At 39.3% G+C, this 18,721-nt stretch overlaps 1 protein-coding gene across 5 annotated transcripts in view; it reads right to left on the bottom strand.

The window, feature by feature from the left end:
• The window catches only part of ATP8A2 (ATPase phospholipid transporting 8A2), a 347,387-nt gene that overhangs the window by 208,011 nt on the left and 120,655 nt on the right, over positions 1-18,721 (bottom strand). The window lies entirely within an intron of this gene.

Below are 18,721 nucleotides of genomic sequence, written 5' to 3'. Positions count from 1 at the left end.
TGTAAGCTTTCACAAACTGTTTCTATGCACTCTGAAGAAAAAAAAGAGTCATACTGAGATTATTTACGGAGGGGGGGGGGGGAAATAAAGTGACAGGAATTTCTTCTGATCTGGGTGCTTGCAGGACTGTTTCTTATTTCTTTCCCCTCACCATGGGTGCAGCATGTTGTCCTTCCTTACACAGACCTTCCCAGAGGTGCTGCCATCCTGGCCGAGGGGCTCAGCTGTGCCCTGCAGAAGCGGCCGTGCCTGCCATGGGGCACCCTCCTCGCCAAGGCCCCTGCAGCCCCCAGCGCCTTGCCAGACAGCCACACCGCCTGACCAAGAGGAGCGCTATTACAGTGGCTAGAGAAGCTGAGGTAAATTAATTCAGTTTGTTCAACTACTGTTAACAGAGCTAGTCAGCACCCTCCAGGACAAAGAACCACAGGCAGCACGTATAGTAGAAGACCTCCCCTCCCCCCCTTTTTTTTCCCCTTGTTGCTACACTTCAGCGAAGTTGGGTTAGTGTGGTCTCTCTCTCACTTGCTAAAGACCAAGCACCAACAACAATATGGCTGCTCAGGTGTTACACAGCCTGTCAGTGCTCCCCAGCCTCCCAACAGGCATGGCTCCGCAGGCCACCACCACAGCTCCGGCACCTCAAACCGCAGCCCTTGGGAGGGCCCCATTCGGTGCACCACAAACCCTCATCTGCTCCTCTCACTTCCCCCCCCACTCCCATTTTGGTGACAAAGTTTTAGCAAGGCGGTAATAGTAATATTCACCCTGGCTACAGGTAACCTGACCATAGCCATCAGCAACCACAACCAGGCCAAATCTCACTGCCATCACAGTAACAGCAGGATCACCCCAAATACTTCGGATTGAACACTGCAATAATGTTTTACTGAAATAATCAAGAAAAGCATTCCCTTTCTGTTCAGTTTTTCTGCAAAGGTTTCTATTGCAGAATTACATCAATGATTTTTAAATGCCCATGTTCATAATATCATGGCAAAGGATTTTGTCCTTTATCTTTTTACTTCTAGCTCAAAAAAGAATGCACTTGTTTCAGAAAGATACACTAGGTTCCCAAATTAAACAACTAATTCATTTTTAAGAATGTTTTGCATGTGTAATACTGAGTGAACTTGATCTGACTTCTGTCAAGACAGCCAGAGTACACTGGGCAGCAAGACTGAGTGCACTGGTGGTTAGAGGCTACAGATTTTTGCTTGTCTTAAATCATGTTTCTCATATAAAAGTCAATAAATATGTTAAAAGTTCGAAATTTATCACAAAATTGCTAAACATGGCAGTACTTCCAGCCATCTGCTGCATAAAGTTCTGAAGTCTGCCTAAATCAGTTTTACACAAATAAAGCCATCAAAATAGAAGACAAAAATAGCCATACAGTCAAACTACATCACATCCATAGCCCAAAGCAACCATCCGGGAATAACTGCAAGAACAAGCAAGCATATACCACCACCCCCAGAGGAGCTTCTGGGCCCCGCTGGCTGGCAGCTCAGGGACCTCCCGGGCCAGGTGCAGAATCTGTTATGGGAGAACACCTGATCCCCAGTTAGCATTAAGAACTGTGGGAAACAGATCAAAAAGCTAGCAAGAGGAGAGAGGTCACCTCCCCTCCAGAGAGAAGCAGGATGCAGAACAGCATGTGGGCGAGGAAACCCCAAGAAACATTGGAGATCAGGTGAATTGGGGGTGGTGAAGAATTTAAGGATATGACAGCAGTCAAGACAGCATTAATGAGTAGAGGAGAAGGATCAGGTAGTCAGAACGACTGAACTTTCTTGGGCCAAACAGGAGGCAGAAGTGGCACGCCACCTTAACACAACAATTAAGAAAAAGAAGAGGGGAAGTTGCTTTGCAATTTATTTTCTCTCAACACACAGACTGGTGTTGTAGTCAAAATAAATGCACCGATTCACTAAGAAACTGGCCCCAAACTAGAAGCAAATTTATGGATTTAAGTAAATGAGTATGACAGAGCACACAATTCAACCATTTCAAACACACATTCGTGACAAGAATGACTGTCATTCCCTGCTTCCCTGTTAAACTGTGAGGATTAGATTTATGACTTCATGGCATGCTTTATTTACACTGTACCTGAAAAATTTAACAAAGTAGATGACAGTGCTTAAACCATTACAGACTGTTGTCAGGAAAACAAGGGTATGTCTTGGGGGAAGAAAGCTGTTTTATCTAATTCAACACTAGTATGCAGTGACAACATTCACAGAAATCCTAAGGATGGTATAAAGGCATACAGTTTAAGTCATGTCATCATAACAGAACTTCAACTCAAGAACCTTGCCCCTGGGATCTTGAGGTAAGTGTCATCTCTTTTTCTTTACTTCTTCAGTCTTGCTCAAAACTTTTGCTTGCTCTCAGATGCCCAATTACCCCCGTCCGTCTCCCAAATCCACCTGTAAGAGTAAAAACTTCTCTATTTGAAACCAAGGGAGACAGTCCCTGCCCTTATTCCCTGTCTAGCCCTACTAGCAGTTCAGAAGAAACATCCTCATTTTCCTGTTGCTTCTTCACCTGACCCAACAGAAGGTAAAGGGCCAGAGTCCAACCACCCTCTTGTGCAGAGGCAGAGAAGAACCTGAGGGCAAGTTCAGGAGGATTATCCAGTATCCGTCATCTGATGCCCAAAAGGAAGTCACATCACATCAGAAACACTTAACAGAAGGTGTTGTTTCTCATCAGATGAGATTACTAGTCTCTCCATGGCTTATCATCATGGCTATGCCTAAACCTCATCCAATCCATGCCCTGGTCACTGAATTACTTGTCTTACACAGACGATGTCACGCAATTAGTAATATGAGTTAATAATACCCCAAAAAGCTATAAATCAAGGATTACAATCAAGCACCTCATTTAAACAGCATTTAGTAAAGCTCTCAGTACACTATTGCATACACATGGCTTACAACTCAATAGCTTATACAGTAAAAAAAAGCACTAGTTATTTCTGTTTCTTCCAACTACTTACAAATGTCATGTTTTAAAAAAGAACACAAACTACTGCTCCTGCAGGCCAGTGCAATTAAGAAAAAGAACCCAGCCCTAAATCTCACTGGGTACATAATAAAGACTTCCTAAGTAAACAGAGGAACAAACATTTGGAAACCATGGGGAACTATATCTTTCCAGGGGCAACTCATTACTGATAATAACAGTAGAAAACTCTACTTTGATACCTAGCTTTTACTACTTTGTGCTCGACATCAAGGGATAAGTTTCTTCTTTGAGTCACATCAAACAGGAATAAATCAATCCTTTACTAAAACAAGCATCATGGAGCAGAAATCAATGATAGTCCTAAGAAAATATCTGGATAAACTCAGATCTGTGAAATACCCCTGCCATTTTTACTGAGCACCCATCAAAATAAATTGAAAGTTCGTCAGCGATACTGTAATCCTGTATTTTTGTCAGAGGAAAATATTACAAGCACTTCACTTAACCATAATAAACTTGGTTTTCCCTGCCTCAGGATTTCCTTTGGAAACACAAAGCATCCAGCTACTCTAGGGAAACCTGGAGAGTGCCTGCCAAACTGAGTTGATAGTACTGGCATATCAAATAAATTTCCACCAAATATTTAAAATACAAATACAGTTTTACTTAAAGATCAGAAGGTACATCAGCTGAGCAGTCCACAGGTTTAGTAGCCTTGATTCAGTGGGCTATTCAAATAAACACAGACACTTCATTAGCCAGCAGAGAACATGTACAAGCTTCAGCTCTCTGTTTAATCAGAGCAACATTACCAATTTAATTAGAGCTTCACAAGGGCTTAAGAATCCATTCATACAAGACCACCAAGGAAATCAAAGCTTCAGAGCACAAAAATTAGAAAAATATCAGTTAGATTGCAAAGAGTCAGCCACAGAGCTCGAAGTGAGGAACCAAGGGATATTAGGTTTTGATTTATTTTTATTCTACTTTTGCACATTTGACCTGGTTGGGAGAGTTGACTAAAAACATGAACAATTTTGACTCACACAAATGCATTTAAGGATTAATGTTATGGTCTTTATACTTTAAATTTAAGGCATGGTGGTGTATTCCATAATAAACCTACTTCACATGCTTTTGCTGTTTGTTTTCCCATTTCCATATTAAGTCAGAACCAAACACAAACCTTGAGCAGAGTATTTACCTACATTACTGTCTTAACTTTCACATTTTGCTGTTCTGTGTCCATAATTTCCATCCAGAACATAGAGTAACATGATTAGTTCACTATTACAAATCTCCATCGCAAAGTGTAATTTGTTGACAGGCAGACAACAAAAACATCCTGAAGCAGAGTGTGTGGTCTTTTCTCTCTGGACTGAACTCATGATCTTTAACAATCTTTTTAATAGCATGTTTGTATATTCTCACTCTCTAAAGCCTCAGAAAAAACACCCTGCTATGCCCAACTTTGTATTTAAACAACAAAACTGACAAATTTATTCTGGGATTTCCCAAGCTATTATTTTGTAATTTAACAGAGTAAATACTAATAATTCTCACACGATGCTTAGAGTGAATTTGGAAATCAGTGCAATCAGAGTTAATTAATCAGAGCTCTGATGACCTCACTGAAAACCAGAGCTGACCCCTCATACCATAATAAAAAAAATTAGAAACATTACTACATCAACAAAGTAGTAAGAGAGTGTGATTTTTTTGTTTGTTTGGGATTGTTTTCCTTTGGATTTTTTTTTGCTTTTTTGTTTTCAGTTTTGTTGGGGTTTTGGAGGGTTTTTTTGTTTTGGTTATTTGGGGGGGGGGGGCGTTGTTTGTTGTTTTGTTTTTTTTAACAGCAGCACACCATATAGCCCATTACCTCCCACAAAAGCTTGGGAAGTTTGCATGCTACAGCAAGCAATGTAAGTATGTAAGGCAATTTGGCCTCCAAAACAAAATATCAGTATCAGATACATGCCAAGAAAAAGTCAGCAGGAGCTGCAAAAGCTTTGGGCGCAAAAGACTTCAGCAGGATAACAGCCATTCCCTAAGTTTATCTTACAAACTAGCTGATACTCAATGAAGAGCTGGACAACTACTGTTGGATCATCAGCTCCAAGTCTCCTCTTCCCCTTCCTGCCTGCTTTTCCCTGGAATGGCTCACAAAGTCCCTGAGATTATAGTACAAAGATATAAGGCCTTGTCTGCACAGCCAACAACGTTCATGTTTTATTCTAAGCATACAGTGATATGTGGCCCATGAAGCAAAAGGTCTTGGGAAGAAAACTAAATTCCAAGCAGCATCACACAGACAAAAAGGCCTCTTTAACTGAAGAGAACTACTTATCCCTAGATCTGTGACCCAAGAGAGACACTCAAACCTAAAATGAGCATTAGGTTATGGCCTTCTTGGGCAGCCACATTTCATGTACCCTTCCTAGACAGCTTTTCTTCCATCTCAGAAGAGATAAAGAGACCATCACAGAACAAGCTCCTGCAGTAAGAGATGTTAAACTAACAGTTTAACTGTCAGCTAAGTCAACTGTATATCCTACTTGTTGCTATATTTATCCTAAGTCTAGGAATTACTGCTAGCTATAGCAGTTTAAAGATTCTTTCAAAGTTAACTTCCTCTGTCATCCTGTAATTCCCTTCCAAACCGCTAGATCTGTGAGATTATATAAATTACACAATCTGCTAACTCGTTCTGGAGTACACTGAAACGCCAGCTCAACCTATTTTACCAGTCCAAGAATTTACTTTTTATGATTTCTGCTGTTTCCTTCCTACGAGTGGATAATGTGAATAATCACATGTAACTATTCTTTTACTGTGCCGGAAAAAGTGGTTTCAAGTCATAATACCAGCCATATCCCCCAGTGTTAAATGAAAACTCTTCCAAGGAGAAATTCAGAAAAGCAAGGATGTCACTGTGTAACCCCATTAAAGCTAACTCCTGCCAGCCCTACTTCATGGAAAATTTCCTACTGTGTCTTCGTTGCAACTTAGAAGCTTCACCACACATTTAGTGAAGTCTTTCACTTCAAACTGTCTAGTTGCTATACCTGAGGGATCTGCAAGGACATCTGGCAGAAACAAATTTACAGGAGATCAGGGATAATGAACATAAAGGCAAGACAAACTAATGTTTAAAACAAAGCTGGTGAAACCTGACACAAGTTTTTAGAGCAACACTTGCTGGGCAGAAGAGTCACTGGAAGAGCTTTCCACAATAAATAATACATGTCCAAGAGCTAACCTTGAAAGCTCTCTTGAAACTAAGGAATAAATACCCCTATTTCCAGAACAGATACTCACTTAACCAATTATCCAAGTTTTGCACCAAACTTGACTAGGACAGCAAATAACTTCAATTTCCGAAAGCAGTCAGACAACTTCCAAAGGTCTAGTTATAAGCAAGGATGCTAAGTACATTGCCACAAGGCCTAGTAAAGACAATTTATGCACAGAAAGAGGCCAGCTACAGGATTTGCTGGTCAGATTCCTCTGCTCCCTTGCATTTGTGACTTCCTGCATCTGATACATTTTCCAGCAGCTGATTCTTTAACTGCTTCTGTGTACTTCTAGACTTAGATTGTGGATACAAATACAAATTCAAACATAGTGTTTGCTAGGTGCACTGTGTCACCTGTTTACATAAAACTGATCCAAAAGCCATGGTTTACATACAATTAAATGGAAACTCAAAACATCAGTAGAACTGGTAGTACTTAGTTATTAGTATGAGGATATGTAGGGCCTCATAAAAATCAACTCTATAACAACATGGCCCTCCATGTTCAACTCAATGATTTTCGAAAGAGCGTCTGCATACCTTCTCAATGACAAGGATGTTCTTAAGAGCATACACACAACTACCCAAGCTTTCTTCTACCCTTAAGACTACCACAAAGCCGGAAAAAAAACCCCACTAAACAAACCTGATAGCAGTATGGACATTAGTCTGACCACCTAGCCATACAGTGCAACAGACAAGGCAGTATATGTTGAACAGAGCAGGCTATATTACTGTGCCATAGTTTCTTGCCTTTTGACTTTTTCAACACAGCATAACACTTAACTCACATTCACAAGTGACCCACCTACTCCTTTTCTGCTCTCCGTCTTGTGTTCAGATGGTTGAGCACTCCTGTGCAATAATATGACCTTGCGTCTTACTGTTTTTTTCCTGCAGCTTCTTTTAGAACAGGCCAGGATAAACAACAGAAAAGCACGAATATGTGATCAGGTTCTCATACAAGTCCTGAGAGTCATGAGGGACTTGGAAGTGTCTAACAATATGAATATACTTGAAGGAACAGTAGTGATGTTGGGACCTACGAGTTACAGGATTATGGCAGAAAAGCCAAGAGTACAAATGAGTCTAAGATTGTTCCTAGAAAAAGAAAAATCAGGTACCAAAATATCTCAATATCCAAAAAGATCAACTATGCAGCTCTGTATGAAAATCCGTCAACTGTAAGGTTCTTATAAAGCCAAAAGTAGAAATATTAACAGTGAGGTGGTTTTGTTTACTAACTCACTGAAAACAATATTATGCAGAGATGCCTCCAAAAGTTACATATTTCCAAAACCTAATTTTAAGAGTCTATCCATTCCTTAGCTTTACAGGACAAACAGAATATAAGGACACTCTCCAATTCCAAAGCCAAGAGAACCTTTGAAAGCTAACGACTTAAAATATGAATACTTCACTACTTTGCATTTCCGAAAAAATACTAAAAGCATCTCCCAGTTTAGGAAACCTTGAATACTTAAAGACACACGAGTCACTTCAAGTTCAACCTGTACACACAAAACTACTCAGCAAATGGATCATGGGAAAAGATCAGACCCCAGCTGATGAACTTCAATTTACTCTTTTCAGTAAGATCAACATTTAACAAAAAACAACAAAATAAAAAAAAAATAATCAGGCTCATCAATAGCTATTGCTCAGTACTATTGCAGTGCTCAGCCTGTGTCACACGCTGATTTGAAGAGATAAGTAAGAGCACATACTACGGGAGCACTCCAATGACACTTAACGCTCATAAACACTAACTTGATCATCTAAGTCTCAATCAGTTATTTGACTTAACCACTTTGAAGTGATTCTCCAAAGACTGAAAGGTACAACTGTGTCCCATATTCACTCTAATATAAAACAAGCATGATTTAAACAAACCTTCAGCCTCAACTAACTGTAACACATCTGATCCCAGATTCCTCTGACAGGAATGCCAAAATAGCTTAATATGCTCAGGACCTGGTGAGAAGAGGAGTATGCATGTAAAGTAGCTGGCAGATAGTCTGTTTTAAACCATTTCAGCAGGAACCAAATAAAAAACCTGCAGTTTCAAAATCTATTCCCAACAAGGTTCCTCACAGAGCCCCTGGAAACTTCAGTTTAACTTAAGTGATATGAGTGGATGGTTTTCCCAGAGTGTATTACTATTACTGTCATCTGCCTTCCCACAAGAGTCTGCAGAAGTTGATCAAGCAATACCTGCATCTCTCTTACAAAACTACTTAATAAGCTCAGATACCACAATTATGCACAAACAACCCCAGCAATATGCCATCTGTTCGTCCAAACCCATTTATGAGAGTAAGTTCACCATGATGTTTAAAGAACCACAACGTTAAAGCATTAGGTAAATACTGTTGTACAGCATGTGCAAGTATCACTAAAAACGTAAGACACTGTAAGAACCCACTCCTAAAACACGTCAATCAAATAACTGATTCTACACAGCAGTAATTGCTTATTTAATGGCACCATGATTCTGCTTGATAAATATGACCTCCTACCAAACCAAGAAAAACATCATATGGAGGACCAGAAATATCAGATGGCCTCACTCAGATAATTTTCATAGCTTTCAATGTAACTTCAGCCTGAAATTCCTTCACAGTAAGCCAAGTAATCTAAAACGTCTATATACAAAGAGTCCTTAATTTGCACAGCAAGTCTCAGGTTATCATACACACAGACTAAATCATGCCTTCAAAAATTAGATAAACAGATCATATCAGTACTTCCATGTCTCCAGTGGCAGCTGAAAGTCCAGATGAATTGGACCATCAAGAGCTATAGCAATTGTAACTCTAGCAAGAGCTATAGCAATGTAGATAATTAATCAAGGATGTTTTCCATTCTGTAGCAAACCGATTATGCAGGAGCCAGGGAACTCTGTAAACAAGGAAGAAAATATACCCTGAAGGAAACTCTGTACTGTCAGCAGTACATTTATCTCCAAGTACGTTCCATGTAGTTTAAGAAGAAAAATGAAACTGAACTTTTACAAGCTTTGTCTGATCACAGAAAAATTATCTCTACATATGTCAGGCAGATACACCATCTCTAAATGCACATCCTGTATAAGGCATTACAGATAGTTCAAGATCACAGTGAACAGCAGCACCAAACAGCTGCCCACTTTAAAAGTACAAGGGTAAGTACTTAATTCAAACAATACAGAATGCCAGATGGCTGCATGCTAAACTTAAGGATGTCTGATAAAAAATAGTGCTGTCTTTATTAAGGAATAAGTATGAACTAAGTATGAAGTCCCCCTGCAACCCTGAGCTGGGGGTTCAGGGGGAAGAGGGAAAGAAGTAGGAGGGAAAAAAGACTTTTTCCAAATTAATAGGTAAAACCGATTTGTTCAAAACAGGCTGAGAGAGCTGGGGTGGTTCAGCCTGGAGAAGAGAATGCCCTGAGGACACCTTAGAGCAGCCTTCCAGCACCTAAAGGAAACTTTTAAAAAAAGATAGGGACAAACATTTCAGTAGGGCACGTAGTGATAGGACAAGACGGAATGGCTTTAAACTGAAAGAGGGCAGATTTAGGATATTAGGAAGAAATTCTTTACTGTGAAGATGGTGAAGCACTGGTAACAGGTTGCCCAGAGCAGCTGTTGCTGCCCCATCCCTGGCAGTGCTCAAGGCCAGGCTGGATGGGGCTGTGAGCAGCCTGGTCTGGTGGGAGGTGTCCCTGCCCATGGCAGGGGGGTGGGACTAGGTGATCTGGAAGGTCCCTTCCAACCCAGACCATTCTGTGATTCACTAACCAGTCATCTCCTACCTTGCAGATTAATAATCATGGCAGCATGTGCTGCTAGAATTGGTGGTACTAGCATTTTAACTTTTCGAAATAAAACCCATAATTTCCTACAACAGTACTTTTTCCTCAGATTAAAGAGACGCTGATTACGGGAGTGGTGTCTGCAAAATGCCAATCTTTAGCATAAAATCCTACTAAAAATACTAATTTTCTTATATATCAAGAACAGTGATGTCTCAACATTCTCAGCCCAAGTAACTGACATCCTAAACAGTCAGCCAGTGCAACACAGCTGCCATGAAAAGCCATGAGCCTTTTGCAACTCTTCTTTGAGTTCTCAGAGGACAAAGCTTGCAGCATAACAAACAATTGTAGGAACAATTGTAGTCAAATGGGCAGTTGATCATCAACTGCTCTTCAAGTGCTATGAAAGACAAAAAATAATGTCAAACTGAACCAATGTCATATTAATAATTCCAACTTAAGTGAGAAACACATGTACCCAGGGAAAACTAAGTATAGTATAGTATCAAATAGTATAGCTAAAACCCTATTCTCTTCACACTAAGAGCTGGATTAGGTTTATTTTCACATTTTTCATTTACCCCAGAAATGCTCTACTTAAGACAACCTCTCTATTTCTTCAAATACATATTAGATGTTTGATGACAGAACAGTTTATGGTACACGTAAGATAGTTTATTACATACTACAGAAAAGGCAAGAAAGTAATGCTTGTTCTGGACACTAACACATCTGTGTAATTATTAAAAGCAACCATATTCTGCCAAAAGGAAGCAGTTTGTTAGTTTCGCTAACAAGCTAGAATGCCTCAGTGTCTTTATATTTTGGTATTTTAGCTTTATTAAATTCATTCAACAGAATAGGCTTTTTGTTTTACTTCCTTCTACATTTTGTCCAACAAGTCCCAGTTGTTTTTTCTCTTTCAAGTCAGAGTCCAGCTTTTCCAAGAGAGGAGTAAAGCTCTTTTGTTTAGACCATCAAGGAAATTATGTTTCTGCTAAGTAATATCCCAAAGATAAAAGCCAGCCTTTCAGCACAACTGGGTAAATCTTCCGATCAATAAGATACCACAGCCTTCTGCTTTGTATCGTGAAGATACAGGATTCTGTGTTACAGTGTCTTAACCACGTGCTTCTGTGGTTGAAGTTGTTGGTACACTCAGATGCCCACAAACTGCTATGGAGAATTCAGACAAGTGACACTAGTGTGCAGACATACAAGTCCGCCTATTATTTATTCCCCCCCAAAAAATGGTGTTTCTCTCATTATAAGCATGTAGGGTGCTTTAAAGACCCTGATGTGAGCTAGAGATCCTGACTTCTTCATATGTGTGTGTATATAAAAAAAACATACAAAGTAATGTGTATGTATATTACCACTGTTAGAAAACCCCAATTGATTTATATATAAAATATAACCATCCTGATTCAATAATATTAAAACAACTTTTCATGAAAGGGAGACAGAAAGAACAACCAACCATGTAGAGAAGACTATACTGAAGGAGTTTTATTGTTGGCAGCAAGTAAGGAATCCCTGTTCGTTTATGCATAGAAGACTGAACACTAGCCACAATGACATACAGACTAGATTACAGAACCCATCTTTTCTCCAAAAGGATGCTATACACAGGCAACACATAGTATTGAGTAGACAGATTTCTAGAAGACAGGATTGCTTCAACATGATTTTCTCATGCTGCAATATCTTGCCAGTAGAGACACAAGCATGTTCCAAAAAACAGTGTTCACTGTGAAAAAATAATCTTGTTTTTTCAAGTCACATTACATCTGTAGTCTGGAAAATAAAAACTTTCTGGTTTACCTTTTTATATAAGGTAAAACCAATCTGTAAGACATCAAAATAAAGTTGAAGGACAGAATTTTCCTCTCTACAAACCAATAACATTAAAAAAAAAAAAGGGGGGGGCTAGGGAAAGCCACAGCTTTTTAAGTCTTCCACTCTCAGTTTCCTCTCCAAAATCCCCCTTGAAAAAAAAAAATATCACTATTAGCATCTGTGTAGTTAATAGCTCCGTTGCATGCTAGTGTAAGTAACAGAGGCCATACCGCTGTCAGAGTTCATAGCCAAAGTTATTCCAGTACTCAAGTAAAAGGAAACTGCTTTGAGCATTAAGCCAAACAGCAAACCATAAACTCAAAGCTACTCAAGACAGTCCCCACACATGCAACAAGCCAACCTGTCATATTAGTCTTCCTTTCAAGTGCTTGTGCACTATCAAATCTGTTTCTCCAAGTGAAGCTAAGAAAGTTCCAGAACGGCTGATTAGCACAGGCAAGCTCTGTAATAAAACTGGCTTTTAAGAGGCAGATTGCTTTTAACTCAAGTTGTTTTCTTAAAGCCCTGGTTTTGATTTAAACACAATACAGGTATTGAACAGAATTATGAGAAAACTTATAGTACTTGAAATACCCTTTGAGATTTTACTTCTACCTTTAATGCATGACAAGCATCAGAAGTTACTCATGCTCCTTGGACTATATATTTTTCTTTTTTACCCATGGCTGACTAGGCAATAAAGCAACACTAAAAGGTGTATCAGATCCTTCTGAAAACAAGCTGTAGTCCCATGACCTGACCTATTTCCCCAACAGCTTCTTGGATATAGGCGAACATGCATTTCTGGACTGTTCACATCCAACTGGGATTGCTTGAAGGACTCCTGAGCTCATTTACGGTCCCAGAACATCACTGTGACTCATTAAAGAATTAGTTCCAGGTTCCTGCCCTTTGACAGGTGTCCAAGAGAAGGCAGGATGCAACAGGCTACCCCAGCCACATGGTTAGTGGCCTCTGTGCCCTCTCAGGACTACCAAGGAAACACAGCCCAGCAAGCAGGCGGCAAGGCAGCGCTCTCTTGCCTGAGCTAGCTAACCCCTTCAGCAAGCAACTGGAAAGATGACCTTCAGGTCTAACAATGCTCACATTTAAGACAAAACAGTGTCCAAATTGCCCCACAAGGGCAGATGAAAAAGCCTGAGGAATATCATCAAAAAGCACACTAAGCACGCCCCGAAGGACAAAAGTCTGGACATCCCTGCACCTGGGAAACAGACTGTCCGAGGAAGAAATGGAGACAGGAAAGCTGGAACAGCAAAGATGTCTATAACTGCATTTTCCCTCATGCTGCATAAATAAAAGTAAGTTCTATACCCCAGCATTTAAGCAGAGGACAGTAGCAGGACTGAAAATGTTTGATTACAGTTTAAGCCCATCAAATACAGTGCTGAAGTAGAGGCATACACTAAGGAATGAGACACACAATTGGGTTAAACAAGCAAGATGCTAGGAAATACTCCTGCTACATCAGCAGAGATCTCTACTATCTGAACACCTGGTAAATCTGTAGGATCAAGTAACTCTCATTCAATAATTTAAGGAAAGTGACAGGAGACCTGACACTGGTAAAGCGTGCAAAAAAAAAATTACAAAAACTGAAGACCATTAGCATTACACTCAAATACCAAAAATCCAGATAGGTATATACTTGTTCAGCTTATACAGGACCCATAACTGAATTGACTGCAAAGCATTAGATAATTAAATGGAAAAAAGCATAGCCAAAGTATCCAATTGGTTTCGTGCAAGCCAGCCTGTTGAATCAACTTCATAGTTTTGCTCAAATAAGATTTGCTCACAATGCCAACTCTTCTGCCATGGCCTGATTACAAAATCAGTACTACACAGCAATAACATCAGGTAAATATCTTAAAATAATCCAGCTTTAACACCTTTTGTCATAGGATATCTGAAGAGCAGTTTTACATAACCAAGTTCTACTAAGATCAAACAGCAGCATCAAGGATGAGTTATCTTCCAAGTACCAAAACAAATGCAAACCTTGCTTGCTAATCTGCTGTATGCAAGACAAGACAGAAACAAAAATAGAAAGCTCTGGAAAAGCAAATACAAGAAGGTTTCCTTGAACATTTAACTTCAAGGCAGCAAAGGATGCAGCACAGATCAGAACCTACTCTCCCACCACCTTTTTCTACTCTTGAAACTGGGCACAAGGCAGCCAGTTCCTCCAGCCTATCCCTTGCCACAATGCACACGAAGAACCAGCAGAAGGGTACAGCCACTGCCCACCTTCTGAAGGTCACCGTCTCAGGAGAAGTGGGGCAGAGTAGCTCACCACCGACAGTCCAGAAGTTGCAATAAAAATGTCACTGTTCCTGCTGATTTTTACTTCAGTTGTAAGTCAAATTCAATTATTTTTCATGCATAATTTTTAAAAAAGGTTTGCCATTACACCACAACTACTCAAAAGAGATTAGGTTTAATGATAAAAAGCGCGTTGCTACAGGCTCCTAAAGGAGCCTCTGTCTGGAGTGTTTTAAAACAAGAAAAGCAAAAAGTTTAGTATTTATAGAAGATGAGGATACAGGGCACCAAGATTTTCCGGAATATCAATTAGATTATTTTACGTTACTTGACTTACTTGAACAGCATTACCTTCCTGGCACAGGCTATATTCCGTGGGCGAGAAGGCATGAACAAGGGGAATAGGCATCAACAAGCACAGGTCTCCTGACAGCAGCTTCAGAGAGTCACTGCCTAGAGAGTGTCTGGCCTTGCAACATCCATTTGTAGCTGTGGAAAAGGATACAAGCAGGAGCAAGAGCAGCTTGGCCACTGGCCTCCTTGCAGACCAAAGGAAGCGAGCGCTTCCACTCAACTGCTCCCTCGACAACATTCCTAGTTATTTTCTTAACTAAGGTTGTTTTAACAAGTTAATAGTAAAGTCTTCAGCATTCGAAGCACCTCCAGGCTGCACGGGAAAAGCAAAATTGCCTTCACTAAACACAACCCTATTTAATACTATGCAAAAGACAGTAGTAAGACGTTAAAATAATGTTTGCCCTTATCACATCCCTCAATTTTAAGGCAGTTCCTTTACCAGCCATAGTATAAAGTCAGCACTAATATTTCAGACAGACTGCATACTTGAAATATTACATCTGTTCAACTGACAATTAAGTGTCTTCCTATTTTCAAAGCTGCAGAAAAGACAACAATTCCAGGCAGTGTGTTCGAAGGGGAAAAAGGTGAAAGACTTTTGCATTTTTCAGTAACCGAACAGTTTATCTAAGGGCTATTTTGCAACAGCTGTCCTGATGCTGGACCCTAATATTTTAAGTTTCAGATCACTTCACACAACTATTTCAATAATCTTGAAGATCCAGTACTGATGAGAATCTACGGAGATATCCCAAGCAGACGATTACTCACTGAAACAGTCTTAAAATTATATAATCTTAACACCATGTAACAACCATTTCCAGCAATTTAATACTTCAGATAAAAACCAAAATCCATAAAAAGTCTTCTCCCAGCTGAAGTCAGTAAATGCTTTACCTGGGGCAATGAATTCTGACAAGAATCAGAAACACCCAAAATAACTAAGTCTACCACAGCAATTTTTCCAACTGTATGCAAACCCTCTGAAACTCACAGGGATACTGAGAAGTCTTTTATCCCAGCCTCCTAAGGCTCTGGGTACTGTGTTCCTCCCAAAGCTTATTCCATTATCTGACAAGATTATTAAGTTCACCTACTGAAACCTTCTATAAAAATGAGCAATTTGAAAAGGCAGCACCATAAGCATTTTCATAGCAAACTCCAATGTATAGTAACAAAAAATTAAACAATATTTGTATTTACAAATATTAACAATATTTGTAATTCTAAGAGCAAAATATTCATTCTTATATCATACAGGCTACCTTTCTGACTACATGAACTGAAATCCTATCACGTGGGAATTGGGGATTTAGCCACAATGACTTTGGACATGGAAATCAGTTAGGGCAGAACACCGTCTTTTGAAGACACTGGCAGAGTTGAACAATAGAAAGTCTAGCTTTAAACAATATGTAGCAGTAATAATCCTGAACTTTGCCAGTGGTCCTCATTGTTACAAACGCATCTGTACTTTCCTGCTCCAAGCCTCCTTCAGGCCCTAGAGTTCACCTTTGCTCATAAAGCATCATGTGTTCCAAAAACACCTAATGAAGAATAATGTTGTAACCAGCCCTTACTACATGTGAACCCAAACTCAGGGCTATTGAAACTTCATTTATGAGGCAGCAGACAGGGTCTTAAAACCACATTGGCAATATTTCCAGCAGAATGTATTACTATTTGATATCTTACTAGAATACAAAAAAAAATTTCCCCCCCTAATTTAGTTCATGTTATTTAGCCTATTTAGTCCTTAAAATATACAGTCTGCTCTAAGTCCATATTAACACCAGGCTTCTGTTAAGCACACATGGATAACAGGCTTCCCTCCATTTAGAAGCAGTAACATTAGAATACTAATGACAGCAACTACAGCATGTATATTACTAGCAAAAAATCTCTATAAGGAGCCAGGCTGTTTTTTAATAGACACTGCTATGACTGAAAAGCAGAGGCTCTTCCAGGTCTTCGTGTTCACCGAGTAGGGAATATGCAGCAGTTGGATCACTGGACAGGCAGGGCAGCTAAGTTCACAGTGCAGATATTAAGGCAGTACGAGTGCTTCATCTCTTATAAAGTTAAGAGATGTGCTAGAAGCATACTTGGTCCTGCATGACTACCATTTGCTTCAAAATGCATTTTGAATAATATTTCGTTTGAGAATTTCTTGCAGGTGACCATCACAAAAAGCTATATGGAAGATCTATCTGTATTGCTCTTGGTAGATTAGTAATTCTACCACACTTCTGCACACAGCTACAGTAACAATCTATTTCCTTCCACACAGCACTCTCCTAGTAGTTTGACAAATAGCAATGACTCATTCTTGGCAAACATTTTCTGACTTTTTTTGCCAGAATAATCCTTTTGATTTGCAGACTCCCTTGTTGAAGGGTTCACATGGCTCCTAGGTGCTGGACAAACCATGAGTGAAATAGTCTGTCACAAGGTCTATGTTACTTGCAACCTCAAGTAACTAAATCATTTCCATTTCTTAGTTTCACACACTTCTATCATACAAGAAAAAACACCAAATGAACTAAACAACTATCTGCTGCCTGTTCTTCCTCCAAAACCAGTACACTGGATTTTTCCACTGTCCTTACTTGACTTCTCCAAAATACGCTATCCACCTACAACACAAATTCCACTAAAACTGACAACTGCAGGTAACGAACCGCGGAAGAGTCTTCTTCCAGATACTCTATACCCCACCAGACTCCCACAATAGCCCATTTTATTCCCTTCCTCTACCACAGACTTGTTTATTACTTGGTGTTTCAAAAGCAACAAAACACATTACAATTGACATGTATCTGTTGGCAATTGCTACTGCTAGGAATTACTACATTGCATAATGCATATAGAGGTCACAGGGCAGCCTTTACATAGATATTGTTTTTTGACTTGAACTGCTCTATAACACATTATAAACTAGTGATTTGCAAAGGCATTTCAGGTACAGATCAGAAGCATCTCTGCGGCCTAAACTAGCAAATTTTAAAACATTGCTGATCCTACTCTTAGCAACTTAAATGTTCTATTCCCATATAGAGTTTATGCAAATTTATTATCTCCCTCATACGCACAGGTAGCTCAGGAAACATAAGTAGCATTGCTACTGCAATGCTCATGGTCTGACTGCTTTTGTCTAACTCTAGAAAGAGCTGGGAAAAAATAAACCTTAATGATACTGCTTAACTGTTGCCCAGAGACACTGGAACCCACTCAACTGAGAAGCTGCACACACCACCTGACTTGCTTTCACCGTGACTGTTTCCTGTATTTTTACTTTTTTTTTTTTAAAACCAAGAATATAATGATGCTATGTAAGAAAGCCCCAGGCAAATTTTTCTTTTTAGTCAAATAAACATCATTCCCTCAAGTGAACACTGACTTTCAAAGACCTTTTTTTTCAGTGTTTTAAAAACACACTACTTAGTTCCCTATCGTTTTACCCCATGTGTACATCTGAAGTTTTTATTAAAGTTTATCTAATAAATATGATACTCACTTCAATTACTAAAAATAATTTTAATAAGAAAACCTCACAAAACCATCAAGATCACATTACTTTTTTAAAATAAAGCCACCAGAGTAATTTCCCTAAAGATTTAGTTGTACAATAGATTTATTTTAGTAATATTTACTAAACCTATTAACTCTCTCTACTGAACCATACAGAACTATAAATCCCTTGAGAACTTTTAAAACTAATATAGATAGAGCCATTAAGTTTTAATAACTTGAAAAGTAAGTAGAGGTTTTCAAAGAAGTCAGCTAGTTAATTTTTGAACTCATGTCCCCTTTCCTTGTGTTATTTACAGATAAGTTGGGAAGTATTAATTCTGTAACGGAGACATAAATGTTACCATACCAACCCAGACCTTACAAAGCCCCTTAACCATTAATTGGTTTTATTCATCCCTATTTTCCCAGACTTCTACGGACTACTAAACACCACATCCAAAAGCACACGCTCTGCTGACCTTCTTCCCCACCAAGAACACAAAATCTTCAAGGCAGACAACTTTAGTCACCATTAGCCACACAAATGGTCCCCAGTTGTACTGTAGAATTTACACTTATTTGTAGAAAGACAAAGTACATCTTATTATTTCAGTGAATTCCGTACTTCAGCTACAGAAACCTGAATTAATAACA

This window comes from Falco naumanni, chromosome 2, assembly GCF_017639655.2.
Source record: "Falco naumanni isolate bFalNau1 chromosome 2, bFalNau1.pat, whole genome shotgun sequence".
NCBI classification, from domain to species: Eukaryota; Metazoa; Chordata; class Aves; order Falconiformes; family Falconidae; genus Falco; species Falco naumanni.
This window is presented reverse-complemented; position numbering and strand designations above follow the sequence as displayed.